The sequence below is a fragment of the Lissotriton vulgaris genome, chromosome 9 (genome assembly GCF_964263255.1).
Source record: "Lissotriton vulgaris chromosome 9, aLisVul1.2, whole genome shotgun sequence".
Classification (NCBI taxonomy): Eukaryota; Metazoa; Chordata; class Amphibia; order Caudata; family Salamandridae; genus Lissotriton; species Lissotriton vulgaris.
The window spans coordinates 1,030,030,397-1,030,051,378 of record NC_141697.1 but is presented as its reverse complement, the minus strand read 5'-3'; the positions used below and the strand labels follow the sequence as shown (position 1 = coordinate 1,030,051,378).

General features: G+C 47.5%; 1 long non-coding RNA gene across 1 annotated transcript in view; it reads left to right on the top strand.

Moving 5' to 3' along the window:
• The window catches only part of LOC147692747 (uncharacterized), a 179,839-nt gene that overhangs the window by 141,447 nt on the left and 17,410 nt on the right, over positions 1-20,982 (top strand). Inside the window, exon 2 of the long non-coding RNA XR_015300069.1 lies at positions 9,997-10,129. This is a non-coding gene — a long non-coding RNA (uncharacterized LOC147692747). The remainder of the gene's footprint in view (positions 1-9,996; positions 10,130-20,982) is intronic.

Below are 20,982 nucleotides of genomic sequence, written 5' to 3'. Positions count from 1 at the left end.
CCCCAGTTTTTCATTGGATGAAAGCAAACCTGAGCAGTACATTATTCTAGAGGTACTTACTTTGATCTGTTTGATTTGGTGAAATATTGAGATTTAGGACCGGCTCGGAACATTAACACTCAGTAATTAACCTTAAAGGTGCAAAAATACCCCGAAATACACAGAATTTAAGTAGGGCATGTTTCGGGAATGCTTTCTTGTCTGTATAAGCCCTGTGGGGGGGGGGAGTAAAGCACCTAAATGTTGTTTTTGCTTGTTTTATGTGCGATAGTACCAAAAACTTTGGGGCTTATTTACAAGCCGCTTGCGCCGCTGGTACGTCACTTTTAACATGGGAAAAAGTGACGAGCCTGCGGCGTTAGGGGCTTGCATTTACTGGGACATTGTGGTAGGCTCCTAGTCCAAGTGGGAGCGAAAACTATTAGAACAATGCACATTGTAGTCGCTGAGTTAAAACGTGTGCTGTGCAAACACCACTTGGGACTGCTTTGCCTATTTCCGGGGCCAAAAAAGAAAGAAAGCAGACGACAAAGAAATACTCGTGCGTTCCAATTCCTGTACACGCAGATTTGACCATCATGTGCTGCAATGTTTGTACATCATTAAAGGCCTAAGGAGAGCAGGAGACACTGCACTCGACAGTAACCCTCCCCTAAACTATATAAACTTTATTTTGCGTCATCACAGTCCTTCCCCATAGGTTGATGCCGAAACCACGCACATGCACACGTGGACCTGCTTCCGTGCCAAGGAACTTGTGCGTCTAAGAGCCTCGCTTTAATGAAAGAAGAACCGGTTTCAAGATCTGTGGTTCCGCGTTAATGGCAAATCGTGTTTAATCACTGGGAAGTTAGAGAATATCAAGAGACTTTCAAAAGGAATGTGCTTTAGAGGTGCTCGTTGTTCATTTCTGTAGGACATAGTGGAAGTGCTTAAGCAAACAGGATGAAGTGCTCCAGCCCAGCCTCCAGCAGGGTTCACACACATTCACCATAATGAAGGATCTTGCCACAGTTTCAAGGGATGGAGTGTGCCTGGTTCACCAAAAATGTACTCGTTCCAAAGACACGGCATCCATTTTTGGCGCGTACAAGATGGTACATCCTGAAATGTGCTTTCCAGTTAGGTGGCCTAATAGGGACAGTTCCGGACTTGCACCCTAAAATGTTCAAATAAATAATTCTTTATTTGGATAAAAATATCCATAAAAGAATTGCACAGATAACATTCACAAAAGATCATAATAAGAATTCTATATAAAAACCATATAAAGGATCTCATAACGTGGATAGTAAAATGTACAGGCTCAGAACACCAAATACCAGGCTAAACTTCAACTACATGGTCATCAAGTTAAAAGGCATTATCAAAGACATTAGATAAGGGATAAAGGATAAATAATGGAGTATTCATTTTCATATCTTAAAATGTACAGATGTAGCAGCTGTGTTTGTTCTTTGGGTGGCATAAGGAACTTGGATAGAAACTCAATAGCATAGATTCACAGTATTAAATTACGGATCAAATTAAAAGCATCTTTATAATAAAAAAAATTCTTTTAAAAACAATTGCCACTGTATTTGTTTCTTCAAATCCCTATAAAAGTTTCAAAAAAGAAAAAAAAGCAGTCTGGTTGACTTGCCATCACATCAACTTTTTGGTAACTTTTGGGAAAAAAAGCCCATTCTCAGGGAAAGCAACCAAAAAGTGCAGTGTGCCTATCCTCAATCTTGTTAAATAAAATCTGTGTTGAATGTTTGGTACTAAGACGAGTTAGGTCTGGGCATTTGATTTTATTGGGCCTGAGAGGTGCATAGACAGTCTGTTTGACACACTCTGTCTTTTAAATCTTTGGAACTAGTTGTAATACTCCCTCTGGCTCATCAATGCTCAATTTCCCATCCATCTCCTTTAGCAAACTGTTCACATAAGTCAACCAAGGTATTCTTGCTATTTGATCCAGAGTAAAACAATCTGTTATCTCTTTGGTGAATTCAGTGCCATCTTTACTCCATATGATATACCAGAGTGTGATGGGGCTTGTCTGCAAGCCATCCTCTACACAGGGGATTCCAAATTCCTTATGAGCAATACAAGATAAGGTTGAACAGGGCACTGCTAATAGTCAGCATAGGTAAAGATTTTCCTGTGTCTGCAACAATATACAATTCGTCAGTCCCCTCAATGGGGCTCCAGAATTGTCACTGGGCCTACATTTTCTTCTATATATGGTCAAAAGCACTCTGATGGGCTTATTACCAATTTTTGCTGCAAACCTAAAAATGGCTTCTGACGATATAATACATTTTAGTTTTGTTGCTTCTACACAAGTCCCCATTGGCCATTGCTAGAGAAACCTTCTGTTGCAGCAAGTGCTATCCCCTTAAAATTATTAGTTTTCTTCTTGAGTCTCCCTTCCCCACAAGTCATGGTAAAGGATTAATTTTCATATCCTTGTCATCCATGTATGCGGTGAAACTGTCTATCAGGTGCCGGAGACCATTATCCATTCTAGATATCAGGATGACGTCATCAGCGCACAGCTTTTCTGGAATATTCTTGATGCTGTAGAAGCCCCAAAGTATGTTTTATTTCCAGGGTGTAGCGCCTCCACGGCAGTATCCTCCTGAACCCTGATCTCATCTCCCCATGGCACAACAAGTAAATTGGTTTGAGTAATTTGACCTATCTTTGTCTATTATCAAACTTCAGTCCCATTTCCACAACATATTATGTGCCTCATGATGATGTTGTCAAGCTAAGATTTTCTATGATTATTTAGCAATGTTCCCGTCACCATAATGTACCTACCGACCTGGTTGAGCAGGACTTAGGAACCTTTAAAATATACTGCTTTCCGTATCAACATCAACATGTGAGATTATTAGATCTGAGGTGCAGGGGCGTAGGTTGGTCAAGAAGATTGGGGGGTGAGGTTCAAATTTCCCACCAATCAAGCTAGGATATCTTGTTCAAACACAATATAGCAGATGCAGGACACAGTGAAGGGCAATGGAAAGGGAACCTCCTGAGAAGGAAGCCGGGAGTAGCGAGAGCTTGTGTAATATTTTAATTTGTGATATTCTGATTTTAAAAGAACTCACCTACCCTCTGAGCACTCATCCCTTCAAGCACAGTCATCCCCCGCACAGCGGACTTAGCGCTGACGCGGGCGAGTGTTTGTCCTTCTCGCCGCCATTCCGAGAGACATAAGACACGCCCACTTGTGTTGGCCACGCCCCCTTCCTACACCCGCCTCACTCCCATAAAGCATGTGCATCTACCGGAAGCGCAGCGGACGAGCGCAGCGGGCGCGACGTTTGCGCGCCGAAGGCGCGCTTAAGGCAAGCTCGTCTGTGCTCGTCTGCGCTTGTCCGCGCTAGGCAGAGCTCAGAGCCAGATACTATAGATAATGCTCTCCACCTTACGCACAGATACTCGAGAGATGCTTTGCTACACTTGAATAGAGATATAAAGGGCCCTTGCTTACACTCCGTACTTGGGGATAATTCCTCCAACCACTGCCTCTATTGTCCGTACAAATGTACACCTACTATGCCTCAACAAACTTCTTCCATCGTAATGCGCATGGCCCTGATTAATTGCAGATCACTCCCCAAACACTCAATAGAAATTTACCACACTTTAGAAAATCGTCAGCTAGACGTTCTTTTTTTAACAGAAACCTGGTTGGGACCAGATTCCGACCCGGACATTGTCAAGTCCCTTCCTCCTGGCTTCTTAATTCAACATGTAGACCAATCCAAAGGGAAGGAGGGGGTATCGCTATAATCTATAAAGACCATCTTTCCTGCCGATTACAAGGCAGCCCCCTCCTAGATTGTGAAAATGTTCTATTCTCTATTCAAATCTCCCCATGTAGATCTTTGTCAGGAATTCTTATCTATCGCCCTCCAGGACCCATGGGTCAGTTCAGTGAATCTCTCATGGAACATACTTGCACACTGGCTGCCATCCACTCTACTTTTATGATCCTGGGAGATCTTAACATTCATTTCGATAAAAATGAAGTCAAACTAGCCTCTGATCTAATAGCAGACCTTGAAACCCTTCAGCTTAGAATACAAAGTAGACAACCTACCCATTCATTGGGCCACCTGTTGGATCCCATTTTTTCCAACATTAATGATCTTACTACCTTAGATCATACTCCGGTACCATGGTCTGACCATTTCTTAATTTCACTGAATTGGCAGCTATATAACATCATACGCCCTAAATCTCTACCTAATAAGCCCACTCGTTCCTGGGCTACCCTAGACCCAGAAAAATGGAAGTTAAATCTAGAGCGCTCCCCTCCTAGACTTGTCTCCAACCCTGTTCACGCCGATGCGGAGTTCTCGAAATGGATAGGAGAGACATTGGACAAAACTCTACCTAAAAAATCTACCTGTAAGACCCGGGGTAAAATTACCTCCCCATGGTTCACCCAGGAAATGCGGCTTCTGAAAAAAATCTGTAAGAAATCGGAAAGAGACTGGAGAAAAAATTTCGACCCTATTAAAAAAAATTGAATATAAACATACCATTCTTAACTACAAAAAGGCATTTAAAATCGCCCAGGTCAAATATTTCGAAGAAAAAATCAAATCATCTGCCAACTCATCAAGGGAGACGTTTCAAATTGCTAAAAAACTTCTCAAAGCACCTGATCCTCCCCCTCCAGTAGAGCCTTCAGCCAACCGATGTAATGAACTTGCGGAATTTTTTGAATCAAAAATTAAAAACATTCTTAATTCCCTTCCGTCATAAACATCCGATGCTCTTTCCATTGTTAATCTGCCTAGTTCCACACCCCAAACTACAGCATATCAATTGACCCACTTCGCCCCCCTGACAATAGATACTCTCTCCCCAATATTACACTCAATCAAAAGTGGATCTCCAACTGATCCCGCACCTTTTAACATCTTAAAATCAGTTGCTCCTACCATTCTTCCTTATCTGGCAAATTTGATTAACTCCTTGCTTACCCATGGTGCTGTTCCACCCAGCTGGAAAAAAGCAATTGTCAAATCCCTTTTAAGAAACCACACTTAGATCCACTAGAATGAAGCAATTTTCGGCCGATCTCCTTGCTACCAGGCATCAGCAAGATAGCCGAAAAATATGTCTACCATCAACTCTCTGAATACATTGAAACAAATGGTCTCCTGGAGCCGTCCCAGACGGGATTTAGGCCCGGCCACAGCACAGAAACTGCGATGTTGGCGGTTGTCGAAGAGGCAAGAAAGATCATCGATTCAGGAGGATCAGTGGCAGTGATCCTCCTGGACCTGAGCGCAGCCTTCGACACCGTCAACCACTCGACATTGGTCCATAGGCTTAGGGATCTTGGAATCACAGGGACGTCCCTGTCCTGGTTGGAATCCTTCCTGAACGATAGGTCCTTCCAGGTAGCAGATGGTAATTTTATCACCAGGCCCACTGCCATCAGCTGTGGGGTCCCTCAAGGGTCATCCCTGAGTCCGACCCTTTTTAATGTTTACATGTCCCCCCTTGAGAAGATCATCACCCCATTCGGGATCAAGCTTTTAACTTACGCTGACGATACCCAATTGGTAGTCTCCCTAAGTCAGCAAGACCAATCTCTCACCAACCTCCACAAATGTCTTAGTGACATAACTAAATGGATGAACATCTCACATCTTAAACTTAATAATGACAAGACTGAGATATTGGTTCTAGGCAATCAGTCACTCTACCAACCCAAATCCCTGTGGCCCCCCTGTATGGGCACACCACCTAATCCTAAACCAAGAGTCAAGAGTCTAGGAATTTGGCTGGATGAAGGTCTCAATTTCTTCACCCAAGCAAGAAAAACGGCTGGTGTGTGTCATGGCCTTTTACGGACCGCCAGAAAAATTCTGCCTTTACTCCCAACACAATCTCAAAAACTCCTGATTCAGGGCCTTGTGTTGTCCCGCCTAGACTACGGCAATGCCCTCTATCTGGGGGGCCCTAAAAAAGTACTATCAAAACTCCAATCAGTACAAAATACTGCCACCCGCCTTCTCACAGGAACTCATTGTCGCTGTTCAGCCAAACCAGCCCTGAACGCCTTGCACTGGCTGCCCATCCAGGAGAGAATACAATTTAAGGCATTATGCACGACACACAAAATTCTTCATGGAAAGGCTCCACAAATTTTTTAAAAAATCTTATCACTCCCTATAATACCAAGAGAACTTTACGTTCCTCACACTGCAACTTGGCATCCGTACCCAGAATCAAGAAGTCCCGCTCTGGAGGTCAACTCTTTGCCTATAATGCTTCCAAGCTATGGAACTCACTGCCTCCAGACATTAGGGCCCAGCCCAACCTACTCTCATTTCGTAAGGCACTCAAGACCTGGCTGTTCCTGTAACGCTTCCCTCTCGCACCTGGTTTCTTATCACTAGCGCTGGGACGCTTACGGGCAGCCATGCGCTTTACAAATCTGTAAAATAAATAAATAAATAAGGGAGAGGAGGGCAAATTGTTAGGAGCACCTAAAACACTACCTTTTTTACTCTAATCAGAATTTTTATAGCCTTCAAAACAGAGACGAGAGAGAGTGTAGATTTGTGTTTTGCCACTGTGGGCATGTAAAAATCCCAGGTGAAATTCAACAGACACTTCACATACCTGACTGAAAGCACTTTTGCCCAACTATTTACTACAGAATACATTTTTTAGGGGGGTGTAACACCCCTCTGACGGTACGCCCCAGTAAGAAGGTATATCCACCATGTGTATTCCCAAATACGCTAAAACATGTCTCACCTTTTTGGGGTTCTTTAACCACTTGTATGAAAGTAGGATCTGCTTTTATGATTACCCACACTTTTTTCCTGTTGTGATGCTGTTTCTAACTAGTCTGGCTGGGATCCTGCTAACCAGGACCCCATCCTCTGTGCTTTCTCCCCTAAATTGGACATGGTGAGTACTTAGGAACCCTCCAGATTGGCTAGTTGTGTACCCTTCTAAATCCCTAGTATATAGTACCCCGGAACCCAGGGCATAGGTATCCCAGGGGTTGAATCATGTATTATGCCACCCATGAGAGACCACTCAAATTGTAACAATAGACCTGTCATTGCAGCCTGCGTAAGCTGGTGCTAGCACCTCTTGAGACAGATATGTTTTCTTATATCTGAGATCACTACACTTAAAACCGATACGTCACCCCCTAGGCAGGCCTTTCAATTTTGAAGGCATGGTGCTTAGTTCTAAGTGTGAAGGTGACCCCTGCATGAGCGGGGCACCCAGACAACCTTCAGAGTCCATTCTCCCAGGCTTTAAGTGCATCAGCCATTACGACATATAGAGGCGCCATGCATCATTATGCGATGACCATCTCTAAACTGGCTGTAACGAACCCAGTCATGTTTGATATCAAACAGGTTGGAATCATAGCCCCCATACTAGTAACTGTAAAACTTCTCCGGGAGGCCCTCCGTGCTCCCGGTACCAGTCTTTCAGAACCGGACAGCAATCTAGGGCTGCTGCCAATTAGAGACATGCTTCTGTCCTCCTGCTGCTGAGCCAAGCTTGAGCAGAGGAATTATGTTCTTTACTTACAGTCTCGGCCCCCGGTGCCTCAGAGAAGTCCCCTCATATTCAAGAGGAAAATATTAATAAATGGTTGGTCATTGAGGAAAGCCAGAACAAAGAGGCCTCATGATGCCCAACACTGGTTTTGGCTTCGTTTCCACTGGTAAGAAACCAGAGATACGGAACTTCACTAAGTGGGGTTTACTGATGTTTGGTCTCTTGATTACTTAAAAAACATTTTTCTGTTTGCTAATTTTTGTATTTTTTGTTTCATTTATTCCTCATTCAGACACTACATAAGGCCCTGAAGAGAATCCCAGGAAAGTCAACGGGATTCGAAACGCGTAGGCCCCTGCCACACAGTGTCTGCGAGAGCGACAAGAGTTCATTGGTTTTTTTCTTGGTCGCTAGTACAATACCGAGTTCTACTGTTAAAAAGTTTTTTTGTAGACTATTTCAGGATTGTACAGTATATAGTGACTGTTTTCTATCATTCTTTCTGTAAATAGTCTTCGCAGACAGTGGCTTATTGCCGAGTGTATTTTGTAGTATATCTTAGTGTACAGAATTTTATTGCTATTTGTACCCCACACCTCCACTGTCCCTGAGTGGTATGATTGTGTTTTGAATGTATGTGACATGTATGAAATATGTATGACTGATGAACTCCAAACTTTTCCCTTAGTTTCTTGTGTCCTTTTGTAAATATGTCCTTTTGTATATGAAAAAATTGAGAATTTTTGCTTGTCCTAAATTTTGTTAAAAATAAAAAAACTATTAAATAGTTAATCCCGTTCTTGATTCCTTCGAGTTCTGTTTTGGTCATTAGTTGGTTAAATATTATTTACATCAGCACTGGCACCTTCTTTTGTTCATTGCAACACTGGTTTTCGGCAGATCTGTAGGCTAAGAAATTAGCCTTAAGGAAAGGTGAACGCATATGGCGACGTGACTACAACTCTAATCTAAAGATCACTTTTGTGTTCTTATTAAAAGACTACAAAACAACTATTCTTCAAACGAAGGCAGAATACTTTTCTGCTAAAATACTAGCCTCTACGAACAAAACCAAAGGCATTTTTTCCATAGTGGACAAACTATCAAAGCTGGGCCGAGTCATTGCCAAACCAGCCCCATCACAATCCCTATGCGATTATCTCAACACTTTTTTTTTTATTGAGAAACTAGTTACTATAAAAGCTAGCACCCAGAAATCCTCCACCCCTCTGGCTTCCCTTCACTGTGTGTGATGGACAGTACTGCACATGGTGAAGCAACGCGAGTCCATGTTGGGGCACCTTGGAAAGCTCTCTGGACCACAACTGTGCCTGCAAACCATGTGTTTTAGAAGTTTCAGGGATAACCTAACCATAATGTGGTTTGATCCTGCTAGGCTTATGAGAGAGGGATCAATTCAAATACAGCGAAAGAGAGGGGTCCCCCGTTAGCCATCAATTATACCCTATTTTAATAAAAAATCACAAATAATTGAATCCGTGCTTATAGATATATTACTCCAAAAACATTTCTAGCTTTGCTAGCACGTAAATCAAGTTTACATAATTTGACATACTATAATATGAGAAAGAAAAAAATTAATGAAAGAGTACAAACATAAACTTATGGTGTCCACTCGTAACTGCTTGTTTAGATCTGCTTTGCCTATACTTTATGTAGTCCCAGAGTGGGGTGTTTTAATTTCATTGATCCCTTAAGGTTAATTTCGTTGTAAATCTCTCACTTTATGTAGTATCAGTGGTAAGGCCCGAGATTAGCTGGTATTCGCTGAGGATATGAGAAAGGAATTGTTCATGCTGGGCAACTGAAAAAAACAGTATTAGCAAAGCCAATAGGTCTCAGCTTTGTAAAGCTGTTGGTTTGACAATATGTTTTAATCATGTTGTACTCCAGCAAGGCTGCTACTCAGCATGGCTAAATGTTATTGGGGTTTGGAGAGTGCAGTGGCTCGGAGCAGAGTGCAGTGGCTCGGAGCAGAGTGCAGTGGCTCGGAGCGGAGTGGCTGGTAGCAGCTTGGCTGCGAGCAGCTCGGAGAGGAGTGGCTGGGAGCAGATTGGCTGCGAGCAGCTCGGAGAGGAGTGGCTGGGAGCAGATTGGCTGCGAGCAGCTCGGAGAGGAGTGGCTGGGAGCAGATTGGCTGCGAGCAGCTCGGAGAGGAGTGGCTGGGAGCAGATTGGCTGCGAGCAGCTCAGAGCGGAGCCGGGTGGCTCGGTGTTGAGTGGAGTGGAGTGGCTCAGAGTAGCCCGGAGCGGAGAGGCTCGGCTCAGAGTAGTCCGGAGCATCTCAGAATAGTGTTTTTATAAAGTCTCTTTGTAATTTAGATGCTGAATAAATGCGCAATTTAAATGCTTAAAAGACTCACCATAGCTTTGTTGTTTAAAAATATCTAGAGTTCAGCTTTTCGCTGCATGTCTTTTACAGGTGCTGCTGTAGCGCGATGTCCGGATGCAGCAGGAAGGCGAGTGAAGACTTCAGCCGGAGTCCAGAAGTCAAGAATTCGCCAAGACGAACCCCAAGGAGGAGGGGATCCAGTCTAGAGACAGGATGGAGCCAGGCAAGTGTGTAGGGAAACAAGGTCAAGCAGCGAGTGTGAATGAGAGCGGTTTAAATACCCTCTCATTCACGTTGTTGCAGATATTTGCATAAACATGTATACTGCTTGTCAGCGCGTGTGAGCATTTACAAATGCATTAGCCACATGCTTTCCAACAGTCCGTGGCAGCGTGCTTGAGCTCCTTTCAAATATTCATGAAGCCACATGTCTTTCAGAAGTTCGTGGCTGCCTCAAAATAAAATACACGTTTTACTCTTTTTGGAGTTGATTTCTGCCATAATGTCCAAAATAGCTATCGCATTGCTTTTTTAATGTGTCAATCATGTTTTAGCCACCATTCTACTACATATAATACAATAAAAACCTGCCTTTTTTACGATAATACATATACAGGATGTAAAAGGCCCGCTATGTGTTTATAGCAATCAGCAAAGATGTTGCTGTGCCATATTAACATGGGGAATGCAGTACAAGGTGGGCATGAGAGAGCATTATTGTAACAGTTCCCCCAGCAAAGCCCGCCTTACTTGACGTGGTTTCTCAGGATGTAGGGTATAAACCCGCCTTACCAACTGAGTAGCATGCACATTGGAAGCAGGTTCCCGAGATTGTTCAGAAGCATCGTAACCTTCCAGTCAAGGAGATAAAGTAATTTTCTGTGTATTCTTTTAGAATCGAGGATACGTCGAATCTCATGTTCGGGTTGACTCCTAACTGGTGGAGGGGGAGTATCCTTCCGAGTCATGGGATCATATTGTATCGCAAGGGATACTTGAAAGGTGGGATGTATTGCAAGCTCAGGTAATTGTAATTGTACAGTGACTGGGTTTAGAATTTGTTTTACTGGAAATGGACCAATAAACCTAGGCTGTAATTTTCTGGGCCCTTCGCAATTGGATGTTTCGTGTAGATAACCAGACTATATCTCCAACTCTATACATGGGTTCTGGTGATCTATGCTTATCTGCTTGTATTTTGGCCTGCATTTTATACTTAGCAAGACTTAACCTAGTCTTTTCCTGCATGGTTTGTAACTGGCTGAGGTGATTGGTAACTGATGGTAGGGGTGTCGGTGGAGGTAAAGGCAAGGTAGGGAGTGAACGTGGATGGTAACCAGTTAGAAAGTAGAATGGTGAGCATCCTAGTGCAGAATGTATACTGTTATTGTAAGCAAACTCCGCTAAAGGGGGAGCTTCCTCCCAACTTGGAACGGAGATTACATTGTTTGACGTCTACCTTGACTTCGAGTACTGATTGACTTTCTCAGTCTGTCCATCAGTTTGAGGATGGAAGGCGGAGCTTAACGCCACGTCAATACCTATTTGAGAACATAAGGTCTTACAGAATTTTGAATTAAACTCTGGGCCCCAGTCGGAGATTATTTTCCTAGGTAGGCCATGCAATTTGACAATATGATTAAATAAAAATGTGCTAAATTCTACTGCAGTGGGCAGCCTTGAAAGAGGAATAAAATGGCTCATTTTGGACAGTAAAACCACGACTATGAGGATGGTTGTGCACTTATTAGCTTTGGGCAAATCAGTGATAAAATCTACACTAATAGTGTGCCAGGGTGTGGGAGGAATAGGCAAAGGATGTAACAAACTAGCTGGTGCTATATGCTGGGTTTTCTTTTGTGCGCAAGTTGGACATGACTTGACGAATTCTCTGACATCCTTTTGCATTTTTTCCCACCAGAAATTTCTTGCACATAAATCTAAAGTTTTGTATGTACCTGGGTGACCTGCTAATCCAGAGTCATGGTGCCAAGCTATGATGTGATGTCTTACCTTTTTTGTGGAACAAATAACTTGTTGTTGTGAAATAAATAATCATCTTTTCTGGATTTTCTTGTATTTTGCAGCCATGTTTGAGTAATAATAGCTTGGGAAGCAGCTTTAATATCTTGAACGAGTCAACTTGAGTTACTTCAATTACCTTGCTTTCAGGTATTATGCTAGGTGGCAGTTGTCAGCTGTTCTTTAGTTTTTTTTCTCAATAATTCTAGATAGAATATCGGATAACAGCTGTTTACCAGGGCTGTATGTTATTCTAAAATCAAATTCACTGAAGAACATTAGCCATCTCATCTGTCTGGGAGTTAAGGCATTTACGGAAGCAAAAAAGAGAAGATTTTTATGATCAGTAAAGATCGTGATTGTGTGTTTAGCCCCTAATAGATGATGTCCATTCACTGAAGGCTGCCTTTATAGCCAATAATCACTGCTCCGCTACAGTGTAATTCTGTTCTGCTTGTAGTAATTTTCATGAGGTACGCTATGGGATGTAAATGTCCAGTGCTGTGTTTTTTTTTGTTGTTAGAGAACTCCTCCTAAAGCAGTCTGAGAAGCATCCGCTTCTGCAAAGAATGGGTTATCATAGTCAGGATGACACAAAGTAGAAGCTGTAGTGAAAAGCTGTTGCAGCATCTTCAGTCAAGTGAAAGATTTTTCCTTATTCAACAAATGTGTTATGGGGGAAACAATTTCGGAAAATTTGGCAATAAATCTTCTGTAAAAATGAGCGAATCCCAACACTCGCTGAATGTCTTTTACCGATTTAGGGGACGGCCAATTAAGAATGGCTTCCACCTCTTTGGTATCCATCTGGGGATAAAAAAATAACCTACAAATTCTACTGATGTAGTATGCCATATGCACTTTTCTAATTTTGCATATAAAGAATGTTCTTTTAGTCTTTGGAAGATGCCTCTAACATGCTGAATATGTTCTTCTTCGTTTTTGGAAAAAATCAATCTATTGTGTATGTAGACGATAGCACAGATGCCAGGGAATTCATGTAGAACCTCATTGATAGAATATCGAAATGCCGCCAGCGCATTGCATAATCTGAATGGCATGACTGTGTATTCGAAAAGGCCGAATTTAGTGCGGAAGGTGGTTTTCCATTTGTCGCCTTCCTTGACGCGAATGAGGTGGAGGCACCGTGTAAGTCTAGGTTTGTGTATATTGTAGATCCCTTGACTTTATTTAATAGCACAGGGATTAAGTGCAATGGGTAACGTTTTTTTAATTGTAACTTTGTTAACTGTGCGGTAATCAATACAAGGGCAAAGATCTCCAGATTTTTTATCCACAAAGAAAGGTGGAGGGGACACAGGTGAAGGTGAATGTCTAATAAAACCTAATGCAAATATTTGTCTAGATATTGTTTTAAGTATTGAGCCTCCAGATCCATGAAAGCATGTACTCTACTACATGGCAGGACTGCTCCTGGTACTAGATCAATTCTGCAATCATAGACCCAATGGGGCGGTAGATGCGTGGCTTGTACAGGATTAAATACTTCAGAAAAATCTTGATAATGTACAGGTAACGTGGTAGTTGTTTTTACATGTGTAGAAGCACATTACAGAGGGTGAACGGGTTCTTGTTTCCTTATAACAATGCGTTCTACAGAACGCAAAATTCAATGTCACTGTTCTTTGAACCCAGTCTATTTTTGGATTTTGCAGATCCAACCAGGGAACCCCTAGAATTACTCCAAATGTAGACGTGTCAATGAACTCAAACATGGTTTGTTCAGTGTGACCGTTTTCATACATGTGTCAATGGTGAGGTATGAAAACGGATAAGCCCTGATGATGCTGATGACAAAGCCGAACTATGCACTGCCCTTACAGGTGCCGGTTCTTCGTTGTGTGTTATGCCAAATTCTTTTGCTATATTTATGTCAAAAAAGTTACTTGTAGCACCGGAGTCTATTGACTGGGGTTGGGGTGGCTGGGGTTGGAGTGGCGTGGCTGGGAGCAGCTCCAAGCAGAGTGGCTCGGAGTGGGGTGGAGTGGCTGTGAGCAGAGTGGAGTGGCTCAGATTAGAGTGGAGTGAAGTGGTTTGAAGCAGCTCCGAGCAGAGGGGCTCAGGGTGGTGTCACTCTGAGCATAGTGGTTAGGAGTGGAGTAGCTAGGAGTGGAGTAGCTAGGGGTGTTATGTTATGTTATGTTCATTTCGATTTACATAGCGCCAAATCACCGACAGGTCTCTTAGCGCTTGCTTTGGGAACCCGTCCTGGCTTTCCCTGCGAGATAACCCCTACTGGCCATCCCCAAGGTGAAGACCAGGCATCCCATCGCGGGGGCCGTAGTGGAGATTAAGCAAGCTATTGCCCAGAGTTGCAGAGTGTGTACCCATTATTCGAGTAGGCACTGAGGCGAGAATTATCGAGTCCGTGGACATTTTGAGCTCAAGACCCTGCCGCGTCGGGAATTGAACCCTGGTCCCGGGTCTGACCTCTGCATCAGGGTCTGCCTCCTCTAACCAGTTAGCCACAGTTAGGGTGAAGTAGCTAGGGGTGGAGTAGCTAGGGGTGGAGTGGAGTGGCTCGGAGTGGCGTGGAGTGGCTCGGAGCAGAGTGGCGCGGAGCGGCTCAGAGCAGAGTGATTTGGCGCGAAGTGGCGCGGAGAGGAGCAGAGTGGCGTGGCGCGGAGTGGCTCAGAGCAGAGTCTCTCGGTGTGGAGTGGTGCAGAGTGGCGCGGAGCGACTAAGAGCAGTGTGGCTCGGCGCAGAGTGGCGCAGAGTGGCTCGGCGTGGCTTGGCGTGGCTCAGAGCAGAAAGGGTCTGAGTGGAGCACAGTGGCTCGGCGCAGAGTGGCGCGGAGCGGCTCAGAGCAGAGTGGCTCAGCGCGGAGTGGCACGGATCGGCGCGGATCCGCTCGGCACAGATCGGTTCGGCGCAGAGTGGCTCAGAGCAGAGTGGCGCAGAGTGGCATGGAGCGGCTCAGAGCAGAGTGGCTTGGCGCAGAGTGGAGCAGAGTGGCGCGGCTCGGTGCGGATCGGCTCGGTGCGGATCGGCTCGGTGCGGATCGGCTCGGTGCGGATCGGCTCGGTGCGGAGTGGCTCAGAGCAGAGTGGCTCAGCATGGAGTGGCGCAGAGCGGCTCAGAGCAGAGCGGCTCGGCACAGAGTGGCTCGGCGCAGAGTGGCTCGGCGCAGAGTGGCTCGCACGAAGTGGCGCTGAGTGGTGCGGAGCCGCTCAGAGCAGAGAGGCTTGGAGTGGAGCATAGTGGCTCGGCGCGGAGTGGTACGGAGTGGTGCTTCATGGAGTGGAGCGGCTTGGAGCAGAGTGGAGTGGCACGGTGCGGTTCGGAGTGGAGTGGCATGGAGCGGAGTAGCTCAGAGCAGAGAGGCTCGGAGTGGAGCTCAGTGGCTCGGTGCGGCTCAGAGCAGAGCGGCTTGGAGTGGAGCACAGTGGCTCGGCGTGGAGTGGCGCAGAGTGGCTCGGCATGGCTCAGAGCGGCTTGGAGTGGAGCACAGTGGCGCGGAGTGGAGCACAGTGGCTCGGCATGGCTCAGAGCGGCTTGGAGTGGAGCACAGTGGCTCGGCGCGGAGTGGAGCACAGTGGCTCGGCATGGCTCAGAGCAGAGAGGCTCTGAGTGGAGCACAGTGGCTTGGCGCGGAGTGGCACAGAGCGGCTCAAAGCAGAGAGGCTCGGAGCACAGTAGCTCTGCGGGGAGTGGTGCGGAGTGGTGCTGCATGGAGTGGAGCGGCTCGGAGCAGAGTGGAGTGGCACAGAGCGGTTCGGAGTGGAGTGGCATGTAGCGGAGCGGCTCAGAGCAGAGAGGCTCGGATTGGAGCTCAGTGGCTCGGCTCGGAGTGGCGCAGAGCGGCTCAAAGTGGAGAGGCTCAAAGCAGAGAGGCTCGGAGTGGAGAACAGTGGCTCGGCGCAGAGTGGCGCGGCATGGAGTGGAGCAGCTCGGAGCAGAGTGGCATGGAGCTGAGCGGAGTGGCATGGAGCTGAGCGGAGTGGCATGGAGCTGAGCGGAGTGGCATGGAGCTGAGCGGAGTGGAGCGGAGCGGAGCAGCTCAGACGGGAGTGGCTCGTAGCAGAGCGCCATGGAGCGGCTCAGAGCTGAGCGGCACGGAACGGCTCGGAGCGGAGCGGAGTGGAGTGGAGTGGAGCGGCTCGGAGCAGAGCAGAGTGGAGCGGCTCGGAGCAGAGCAGAGTGGAGCGGCTCGGAGCAGAGCAGAGTGGAGCGGCTCGGAGCAAAGCAGAGTGGAGCGGCTCGGAGCAGAGCAGAGTGGAGCGGCTTGGAGCAGAGCAGAGTGGAGCGGCTCGGAGCAGAGCAGAGCAGAGTGGAGCGGCTCAGAGCAGAGTGGAGCGGCTCAGAGCAGAGTGGAGCGGCTCAGAGCAGAGTGGAGCGGCTCAGAGCAGAGTGGAGCGGCTCAGAGCAGAGTGGAGCGGCTCAGAGCAGAGTGGAGCGGCTCAGAGCAGAGTGGAGCGGCTCAGAGCAGAGTGGAGCGGCTCGGAGCAGAGCAGAGTGGAGCGGCTCGGACCAGAGCAGAGTGGAGCGGCTCGGACCAGAGCAGAGTGGAGCGGCTCGGACCAGAGCAGAGTGGAGCGGCTCGGAGCAGAGCAGAGTGGAGCGGCTCGGAGCAGAGCAGAGTGGAGCGGCTCGGAGCAGAGCAGAGTGGAGCGGCTCGGAGCAGAGCAGAGTGGAGCGGCTCGGAGCAGAGCAGAGCAGAGTGGAGCGGCTCGGAGCAGAGCAGAGCAGAGTGGAGCGGCTCGGAGCAGAGCAGAGCAGAGTGGAGCGGCTCGGAGCAGAGCAGAGTGGAGCAGCTCGGAGCAGAGTGGAGCAGCTCGGAGCAGAGTGTAGCGGCTCGGAGCAGAGTGTAGCGGCTCGGAGCAGAGTGGAGCGGCTCGGAGCAGAGCAGAGCAGAGTGGAGCGGCTCGGAGCAGAGCAGAGCAGAGTGGAGCGGCTCAGAGCAGAGTGGAGCGGCTCAGAGCAGAGTGGAGCGGCTCAGAGCAGAGTGGAGCGGCTCAGAGCAGAGTGGAGCGGCTCAGAGCAGAGTGGAGCGGCTCAGAGCAGAGTGGAGCGGCTCAGAGCAGAGTGGAGCGGCTCAGAGCAGAGTGGAGCGGCTCAGAGCAGAGTGGAGCGGCTCGGAGCAGAGCAGAGTGGAGCGGCTCGGAGCAGAGCAGAGCAGAGTGGAGCGGCTCGGAGCAGAGCAGAGCAGAGTGGAGCGGCTCGGAGCAGAGCAGAGCAGAGTGGAGCGGCTCGGAGCAGAGCAGAGCAGAGTGGAGCGGCTCGGAGCAGAGCAGAGTGGAGCAGCTCGGAGCAGAGTGGAGCAGCTCGGAGCAGAGTGTAGCGGCTCGGAGCAGAGTGTAGCGGCTCGGAGCAGAGTGTAGCGGCTCGGAGCAGAGTGTAGCGGCTCGGAGCAGAGTGTAGCGGCTCGGAGCAGAGTGTAGCAGCTCGGAGCAGAGTGTAGCAGCTCGGAGCAGAGTGTAGCAGCTCGGAGCAGAGTGTAGCAGCTCGGAGCAGAGTGTAGCAGCTCGGAGCAGAGTGTAGCAGCTCGGTGCAGAGTGGAGCGTCTCGGAGCAGAGTGGCTCGTGAGGCTCAGAGCAAGTGGCTTGGGGTGGAGTTGCTCAGAGTGGTTTAGCTCTGTGCTTAGTGGTTTTGAGTGGCTCTCAGTGACTGGGGTTGGAGTGGCGTGGCTGAGAGCAGCTCCAAGCAGAGTGGCTCAGAGTGGTGTGGCTTGGAGCAACTCCGAGCAGAGGGGCTCAGGGTGGTGTCACTCTGCGCATAGTGGTTTGGAGTGGAGTAGCTCGGAGTGGAGTGGAGTAGCTCGGAGTGGAGTAGCTCAGAGTGGAGCGGAGTAGCTCAGAGTGGAGCGGAGTAGCTCCGAGTGGAGCGGAGTAGCTCAGAGTGGAGCGGAGTAGCTCGGAGCGGAGTAGCTCGGAGCGGAGTAGCTCGGAGCGGAGTAGCTCGGAGCGGAGCAGCTCGGAGTGGAGCAGCTCGGAGTGGAGCAGCTCGGAGTGGAGCAGCTCGGAGTGGAGCAGCTCGGAGTGGAGCAGCTCGGAGTGGAGCAGCTCGGAGTGGAGCAGCTCGGAGTGGAGCAGCTCGGAGTGGAGCAGCTCGGAGTGGAGCAGCTCGGAGTGGAGCAGCTCGGAGTGGAGCAGCTCGGAGTGGAGCAGCTCGGAGTGGAGCAGCGTAGCTCGGAGTGGAGCGGAGTGGAGCAGCTCAGCTCGGATTGGAGCAGCGTAGCTCGGAGCGGAGTAGCTCGGAGCGGAGTAGCTCGGAGCGGAGTAGCTCGGAGCGGAGTAGCTCGGAGCGGAGTAGCTCGGAGCGGAGCAGCTCGGAGCGGAGCAGCTCGGAGTGGAGCAGCTCGGAGTGGAGCAGCTCGGAGTGGAGCAGCTCGGAGTGGAGCAGATCGGAGTGGAGCAGATCGGAGTGGAGCAGCGTAGCTCGGAGTGGAGCGGAGTGGAGCAGCTCAGCTCGGATTGGAGCAGCGTAGCTCGGAGTGGAGCGGAGTAGCTCGGAGTGGAGCGGAGTAGCTCGGAGCGGAGTAGCTCGGAGCGGAGTAGCTCGGAGCGGAGTAGCTCGGAGCGGAGTAGCTCGGAGTGGAGCGGCTCGGAGTGGAGCGGCTCGGAGTGGCTCTGAGATTTGCCCCATTTCAATCACTAGAGGATATCGATTGACTTACACCCACAGAAAATATCATCGCAGGAAGTTTGACCACTAGTAGTTATCCAGGCCCAGAAATAGGGGGTGAACGTGGGAGCGAGGAGAGTATACTAACCGGGAGACTAGACTCACCCCGGGCCAGGGGGAAAAGAAAATAACCAAAATAGACTCATTAACAGATGGGGAGGATAGAGTAACTGAAACCCACAGGACAAGAGGCAAAGAGAAGAGGGAGGGTTTGACCATCTTATCTTGGAATATCGCAGGGCTGGAAGCCAAATTAAAAAGCAAGGAATGGGTAGAATTCATAAAGCAATTTCATCTGATAGAGCTCCAAGAAACTTGGGCGACGGATTCGGGCCCATGTCAACTGGAGGGTTACAAGTGTTTTTTTAAACCTGCACAAGGTACAAATTCAGGTAGAGCAAAAGGAGGTCTAGTACTATATGTGGACTTAGACCTGAAAGGTTCCTGGTCATACACTGATTGCCCATCAGATAATATACAAGCAGCTAGACTTTCACATCTGGGGGAGAGCCTACTGTTTGTGAATTTCTATAACTCCGGGCCGGTGGAGGGGAATTTCCCAATCTTAGCGCAGTTGGAAAACTGTCTAAATGAGGAACTAGATCAAAGGATGAAGGGGCCAGAACCAACTGTCCTGTTAATGGGGGATTTTAATTGCCATCTATGCCCCAAACTACTTCCTTTAACTCCCGATTGGTCAGCTTGTCCTTTAGAAAAGGGCCCCCATTTTTCACACACTAAAGAGGGTACTATTCTGATGAAATTATTAGACCACTTGGCCCTCACTCAGGTCATGGATCTAACCGCACTTAAGGCAGGCGAATCCCCAATACCGACATTTAAGGGTAAAGGTGGGGGGTCCATAATAGATTACGTCATGATATCCGCTTGTGCTAGGGAAAAGATCCTAAACACCAGAACAGAGTGGAGTCCCTTCAGTGACCACAATCCCATTCTAATAGAAATTAAAGGGAACGATTTCATTAGAAAAGACCTAGGGGTGATCCATCAAACAGAAATCCATCCAACAGACCAAGGGAGACGCCTAAGGTGGTCAGTGATTAACCCCCAAGAATTTTATGTCAAATTAGTGCATGAAGGGAAAGCCCACATAGAGACCTGTCTAGATCATACAATAGAGGACAGAGGAGTTGTAGAGGCGTTCGAATCTTTAACTAAAATTGTAGAGAAACTCCTGATAACCAAGAAGCCCGCAAAACAGCTATCCACGGCAAGATGGTTTGACTCTAACTGTTCTAAAGCGCTAAGAGACCTAAAACAGAGCTTAAAAAAGACCCCAAGGGACAAGGTTGAAATCACTCGTTGTAGACAGAACTATAAAACCCAAGATCAGGAAAAGCACCCTTCAAAAAGAAGTGTGGGCAGACTTAAGAGAGGCCGGCGAAAATAAGGACTATGCCCAGTTTTGGAAAATTATAAACAGACCAAGTTTTCACAATTTAAGCTCCCCAGTCATCAGCTCAAATATTCTGCCGGAACAATGGATTGCCCACACAAAGGTTGAACAAGAAAATAGCTGTTTTCAAAAAGTGATATTTTCAAACACATAATTTGAAAACCGTCCTTCCTAAAAGATGTGCTATTGAATATTGAATTCTGAGTTCAGGGATACCACACTCCAAGTTTCTATCTCACTCCTATGGGAAGATATGTTGGTAATATGTTACAGAGCATTCCCCATTATGTCCTATGGGCAAGATAGCCTTCCAATAGTGAAAAACAAAATTGACAATATTTCACTATCTGGACATGTTACACACACCCGTACATATCCTACCTTTTACATACACTGCACCCTGGCCAGGGGGGTACCTTGGGCCTACCATAAGGGCGTCCTTTGTGTAAGAAAAGGGAAAGGCCTGGCAAGTGGGTACACTGACCAGGTCAGAATGGCAATCCCCAAACTGCGCACAGGCACTGCAGTGGCAGGCCTGAGACCTCTTTCCAGGGCTACTCATATGGGTGGCACAATCAGTGCTGCAAGCTCACTAGTAGCATTTGAGTTACCAGCCAGGCACACTTAGTGCACTTTACTAGGGACCTATTGGTAAAGCAAATATGCCAATCGTGGATAACCAATAACAATTTACACAGAGCATATGTACTTTAGAACTGATCAGCAGTGGTAAAGTGCCCAGAGTCCTATAGCCAACAACCACAGGTCAGGAAAAACAAAGGCGGAAGAAGCAAAATGTTTGGGATTAACCCTGCAAAAAGGGCCATTTAAAACACTTTCTGAATGTCCCCAAGATGTTGTTAGCAAACCGGCTATGACCTAAAAAGTAGGGTCTTACCAGAAAAATATCCCCTCAGTTTCCCTAGTGATGAGGGAGACACTGTTGTTTCTGTAAATTAAAAAGCAGATATGCTGGAAAGCAAATTTATTTG